We start from the raw sequence: 7255 nt of genomic DNA, 5'->3' as shown, positions 1-7255 counted from the left end.
AACTGACAAACAGTCTTAGTCTTCGCAGCCTCTAAATTTGTCACCTACTGCGGAGAGATATGAGAAATCTTCTTTTCTCACGTACGACGCTTCCGCTAGCAACTCTCTCCCTCAAGGGTGGCTAGCATCCTTTTCTAACCACCAATAAGGAAATTGACCAATTAACAGCAACGTCAATTTCCCTCACCTTCTGGACAAAAGCATCGCTCCACGAATCCGATGATCTCGTGCCCTTAGACACACCCCGTCATAGTTTTCCTCTGTGGCATCATCGCGACGGAAAGGCATTCTCTTGTGCGACCTCATCGGCGAGAAAGAATAACGTCTTTACGAATTTACCACGTTTTGTTAACCAAGAGTCGGACTTAGAGTTTGTGAGAACATACATCTATTATCCCGTTGACCGCGGATTCGTTATCGAACCTAGGCTCATTGTCACTAACTTCGCGAGCGTACAACCACCGTGATAAGCCACCAAGATTGTAACACCTTCATCGCAGCAATAAACTTCACCTGTGTCGTACCGCATCAATGGCTAACCCTCGTGAAGATTCATTAGACGCCCACGACCATAACCCCAGCGCTTCTCCGACATCAGAAGTGGGATCAATACCGCTTAGGATGATGCAAGAGCAGATGACTATTATGCGCGAGTTGATTCAGACGCTCGCGCAAAGATCGAGTGAGGAACCAAAAATTTTAACGCTACCGTGCTTCAACCCTGAAGTCGCGGGCGCCGATCCGGCCGCATGGAGCGCATCCGTCAACCTGCTTTTGAAGAACAATGCTCTACGAGACGGCGCATTGGTCTCTGCTCTGAATACTGCCCTAAAGGGGTTCGCAGCACATTGGTTTACACAGGTGGTAAACACTGAAGAGCTTACCTGGCCAACGTTCAGGGGACTTTTTACCGCACGTTTTGGGGGTCAAGAAACAGCAACCACGGCGTTGGTAAATATAACCAGGGAGGAACCACAAAAAGACGAAAACATGGCAGCGTACGCCATTCGCCTCCGTTCCCTTTTAATGGCGAAGTGGCGAGAGGCTACGCGGGATGAGATGGTCAACGCCACCATCCTTTGCCTGGTGAGCCAGCGCGACCGGCGCATTGAACGGGTTGCGCTTGAGAAGGATGTTAAGACCGAGGACCAGTTTCTGCACGAAATGAGAGTCCTCGCTCTCGCGAAGAGACCTGCGCCGTCGACAAGTACCACACCCACGGGCCCAGAAGCCAAACGAAGCAGATCATCGGAGTACAAGGCTAGGTGCTTCCACTGTGGGATCCCCGGGCATAGGACAGCCGAGTGCCGCAAGAGAATGCAGTTGGAGCAGAGAAAGACCACGCGGAAACCAGTAGAAAATCGGCGAACCACATCGTCGAGAGTGGTGTGCTTCAGGTGCAACGAAGAGGGACACATCGCGCCTAACTGCCCGTCGCTGCGTAATGAAAACAACAAATCCAATAAGGAGCTCCGAGTTGACTCCTGCGTGGTGGAAGCTCCCACCGGCAGATTAAGCCATTTGGGTGAGTCGTTCCCATTTTTTTTCGATTCTGGGGCCGAATGCTCCTTAATCAAAGAATCTGCAGCCTCGAAATTTTCTGGTAGAAGAACGACCGACATAGTAGTAATGCGAGGGATAGGAGGTACCGGTGTCAAAAGTACGTCGCAGATTTTGTCCACCGTATGTATTAATGGTTTTAAATTGGAGATAACTTTTCACGTCCTTCCCGATAGCTGCTTAAAGTATGATATCATGATTGGTCGCGAAATTTTGAGCCAAGGTTTCGACATAAATATTACGCCCAATGGCCTCGATATCTGTAAAACGAAGATAATTAGCGTCTGTAATAAAACCGCCGAAAACGAGATTAATTTCAATGAAATAGACACCGAAGTACTTGATAACGATAAAACTCGATTAATATCTACTCTCCAAAGTTTCCAAGATTCGTTCATTACCGGTTTCCCACGTGCTCGCGTTAATACAGGTCAGTTGGAGATACGATTAATTGATCCCAACATCACCGTACAAAGAAGTCCGTATAGGCTTAGTGAGGAAGAACGCAGGATAGTGCGAGAAAGAATAAGCGAACTAATCAAAGCAAAGATCGTGAGGCCTAGTAGTTCACCATTCGCGAGCCCCATGCTACTTGTGAAGAAAAAGGACGGCTCAGATAGGTTGTGCGTGGACTTTCGGGAATTGAACAAAAACACGGTCGCGGATCGGTACCCTCTACCTCTTATCGCAGACCAAATCGCGCGCTTGCAAAAAGCAAGATACTTTACTAGTCTAGACATGGCCAGTGGGTTTCATCAAATCCCCATCCATCCTAATTCGACTGAATACACAGCGTTCGTTACCCCTGACGGACAATATGAGTACGTAACGATGCCGTTCGGATTGAAAAACGCACCGTCCGTTTTCCAGAGGGCCATTCTCAATGCCTTAGGCGACCTCGCGTATTCATACATCGTGGTATATTTGGACGACGTCCTAATTATTGCCGATTCGGTAGATCAATCGTTAGAGAGACTGAACACCGTATTAAATACCCTCGTAAAAGCCGGGTTCTCTTTCAATTTTTCGAAATGTTCCTTTCTAAAGACATCGGTGCTCTACTTGGGATATGTGATTCATAACGGGGAAGTTCGTCCCAACCCGGATAAAATACACGCGTTGAATTCTCTACCAGCGTCAACGACCGTCACACAACTCAGGCAGTTCATAGGGTTAGCCTCCTATTTCCGAAAATTCGTCCCTAAATTTTCACAGATAATGAAACCCCTGTACACACTTACCTCCGGCAACAAAAACGTAACTTGGACTGATAGACATGAACAGATAAGACAAAAGGTAATCTCCGTTCTGACTGATGCGCCGGTGCTCATGATATTCGACCCCAACTACCCGATAGAGTTACATACGGACGCTAGCTCGGAAGGATATGGGGCTATCCTAATGCATAAGGTTGACGGTAAAAATAGAGTAGTAGAGTACTACAGCAAGAGAACTAGCCCTGCGGAATCTAGATACCATTCCTATGAATTGGAAACGTTAGCAGTTGTAAACGCCGTTAAACATTTCCGTCACTATCTGCATGGACGAGAATTTCTTGTCGTCACCGATTGTAATTCCTTGAAGGCATCCAGTAACAAAGTACACTTAAATGACAGGGTCTACAGGTGGTGGGCTTACTTGCAAACTTTTACCTTTGACATTATGTATCGAGAGGGTAAACGAATGGCCCACGTAGATTTTTTCTCACGGAATCCCGTCGACTTGAATCGCCATACGATCAACAAAATCGCAGAGAAAGAAATTAATCTGACCGAAATCTCCGAAGATTGGCTGTTAGCGGAACAACGTCGCGATCCCCAAATCTCAGAGATTGCCAATAAATTGCAAAACGACGAGCTCGCGGAAGACGTCGCGAATACGTACGAATTACGATCCGGTACTCTTTACCGTAAGATACAACGAAAAGGCAGAACCCTCTGTCTGCCCATTGTTCCGAGAGGCTTTAGATGGTCCGTTATTAGCCATGTGCATCAGTCAATTATGCACTCGGGTTGGGATAAAACACTTGAGAAACTGTATGAGTATTATTGGTTCGAAGGAATGGCGAAGTACGTTCGTAAATTCGTAGAGAATCATGCTTGTCAGGTTTCGAAGGCTAGTTCAGGTAAAATACAAGCTGAATTACATCCTATACCCAAGACCACCATACCCTGGCATACAGTACACATGGACATAACGGGCAAACTGAGCGGCAAAAGTGACTCTAAAGAATATGTCATTGTTCTAGTCGACGCCTTCACGAAATTCGTATACCTGCATCACACCCGTAAGATAGATTCCCTTAACACCATCAAAGCGTTTAAGTCCGCTATATTTTTGTTTGGCAGCCCCTGCCGAATAATAGCAGACCAAGGAAGATGTTTTACGGGTAAAGAATTCCAAGAGTTCTGTAAAAGTAAACAAATTAAAATTCACTTGATAGCGACCGGTGCTAGTAGAGCAAATGAGCAGGTAGAGCGTATTATAGGCACCTTAAAAAATATGTTTACGATAGCAGAAACGACCGGACGGCCGTGGCAAGACGCGATTGGGGAAATACAACTGGCCTTGAATTGCACTACCAACCGCGTGACCAATTCGAGCCCATTGGAACTGTTAATCGGTAGAACAGCAAGGCCCTACGACTTGTTGCTACCCGATAACATCGAAGAAAAAGAAATAGATATCTCCAATGTAAGACGACAGGCAATCAAAAATATGGAAACTAATGCTAAGTACGATAAAGATCGATTCGACAGAAATAAAGCTAAAGTACTTAGGTTTAACCCCGGTGATTTTGTATTACAAAAGAACGAGGAAAGGAATCAAACCAAACTAGATCAAAAATTCCGAGGTCCATTTGTAATAACAGAAGTTCTGGAAGGAGACAGGTATATCTTAAAGACGTTAGACGGCAAACGATCGTATAAATATAGTCACGACAGATTAAAAAAAATGCCAGATGGTTGTATCCCTGCTGAGTTGGACGTCTGTAGTGATGGCAACAACAGTGACCATGACGATGTGAGTACCCCGATCTCGGAAGATCAGTAGCACTGGCTATAACACCTGGCGGAGTGTAGTTCACACGCATCTCGGGGCGACAATGTAGTAAAGCTCAGTGAGAACGTGTGATGCTGATCACATGCATTTCGGGGCAATAATATAGTAAAGCTCAGTGAGAACGTGTGATGCTGATCACATGCATTTCGGGGCAATAGTATAGTAACATTCGATGAGAAAGTTCAATGCAGTTCACATGCATCTTGAGACCACAGTATGGTAAAGCCCGATGAGAACGTGTGATGTGATTCACATGCATCTTGGGGCGACAGTATGGTAAAGCTCGACGAGAACGTGGAACGAAACTCTATGTGCTGGTACGATCTATAAAAACGAGATTCATTTGGGTACAAAATCGAAAAATGGTCCATCATGCCATTACGACCTGACTGATAGCTCACAGGATACAACTAGCACTCTGAATACTAATTATAACGTTACTAATTCTTGTTTTATCTCTTTCCGTTGCCAAATCTCCGAACAAAATTTTGTTGTTGAACTGGACCCTTAGCTTACTTGGACATTTAGTTAACTTGCAAATAATGTTAGTTGTATCGAGTCTAACGTTAGAAAACTCAATATTCTAGTTACACCCGAGGACGTGTGATAGTCAGAATGGCCGTGTCGGAGATGAAAGAACACCGGAGCCTTCCTTTGGAACTTGGGAAGAATCCCGTAATATTGTAATCCGGATTTTACCATAGCCATAATTAAATAATTGTCATTCAATCCGATTGTGTTTATTCGAGATTTGTAACAATGAGCTTGGGCCCGAGGCGACAATCAGTCGCCAACGTAGCCGCGGTCAAGGGATGAACGTTTGTTTAACAAAGACCTTATTCGCCAGGTAAGATGGTCGCCAGATGCCGATGCGTTTCCGCAGTGCATGTTCAGCTAGCCTGAGGACCCGTTGTAAATCTTAAGATTTAGTTAATTACAAGTCCTGCAAACAGAAAACAGTCTTTGTCCCAACTACGGGAAGATAGGGGAAACCTACTTTCACTCGAACGACGCTCCTCATTAGCAACTTTCCCCTCAAGGGCGGCTAGCATTCTTTTCTAACCATCAACGTGGAAATTGACCAATTAACAGCAACGTCAATTTCCCTCACTTTCCGAACGAAGGCTTTCTCTGGCGAATCCGATGATCTCGTGCCCTTAGGCACACCCCATCATAGTTTTCCTCTACGGCATCGTCCTGACGAAAACTGACTCTCTCGTGTGCGGCCTCGTCAGCAAGAAAGTATAACGTCTCGGCGAATTCGGAGTTTGTGAGAACATACATCTATTATCCCGTTGACCGCGGATTCGTCATCGGACCTGGGGTCACTGTCACTAACTTCGCGAGCGCTCAACCACCGTGGTAAGCCACCAAGATTGTAACACCTTCATCGCAACAATAAACTTCACCTGTGTCGTACCGCACCAATGGCCAACCCTCGTGAAGATTCATTAAACGCCCACGACCCTAATCCCAGTGCTTCTCCGACATATATATATATATTTCACAATGTAAAAATTCTTTAAGTTTATGCAAATATTAATTAGTTTTAATAATGTGATATCCTGCATTTTATTTCTTTACATTTGTTAGGTTATGTATATATATCTATATGTGTATATATGCTTTTCACAATGTAGCTTCGTAGAGAGTTTTTCAAATTTTAAATGTTAATTAATCTCAATAATGTAATTTCGTGTATTGTATTTTATATTTACTAGATTATTGATTGTTTGGTTTAGTAATATAAAACACACACACACACATATATTTTACAATATAATTTTCATATATAGTTTCTTTAAATTTACTAATATGTTAACTAGTTTCAATAATGTAGTATTGTGTATTTTAATTGTTTTTATTCTTTTCTAGATTATTAGTTGTTCGATTTAATAATGTTTAACAATATAATTTTCATATGAAATTCCTTAAATTAGTTTTAATAATTTTATTCCTTTTATATTTGTTAGGTTATGTATATATATGTCGGAGAAGCGCTGGGGTAAGGGCGTGAAAGAAACCTTCGTTGTGATTAAACGTGGTCGTTATGCAGTAGAGAAGATATTGACTAGAGCAAGTATGATTGTTACAGATATCGACAAGTAAACGTGGTAATTAGATACTCGAGACGCTAATGACAATGATCCTAAGTTCGATAACGAATCCGCGGTCAACGGGATCGTAGATGTATGCTCTCCCAAAATCTAAGTCCGGATCGTGAGGACGGTACTCTGTTCGTTAGTAAAGTCGCAAACAGGAATGAATCCTCGTCGCGATGGTGCCACCGAGGAAAACTATGACGGGGTGTGCCCAAGGGCATGAGGTCATCGGATTCGTGGAACTATGCCTTCGTTCAGAGGGTGAGGGAAATTGACATTGCTGTTAATTGGTCAATTTCCACGTCGATGGTTAGAAAAGAATGCTAGCCGCCCTTGAGGGAAAAGTTGCTAATGAGGAGCGTCGTTCGAGAGAAAGTAGGTTTCCCCTATCTTCCCGTAGTTGGGACAAAGACTGTTTTCTGTTTGAAGGACTTGTAATTAACTAAATCTTAAGATTTACAACGGGTCCTCAGGCTAGCTGAACGTGCACTGCGGAAACGCATCGGCATCTGGCGACCATCTTACCCGGC

This window comes from Bombus pyrosoma, unplaced genomic scaffold (assembly GCF_014825855.1).
Source record: "Bombus pyrosoma isolate SC7728 unplaced genomic scaffold, ASM1482585v1 HiC_scaffold_4725, whole genome shotgun sequence".
Classification (NCBI taxonomy): Eukaryota; Metazoa; Arthropoda; class Insecta; order Hymenoptera; family Apidae; genus Bombus; species Bombus pyrosoma.
The sequence above is the reverse complement of the archived record's forward strand: the minus strand, read 5'-3'. Positions refer to the sequence as shown.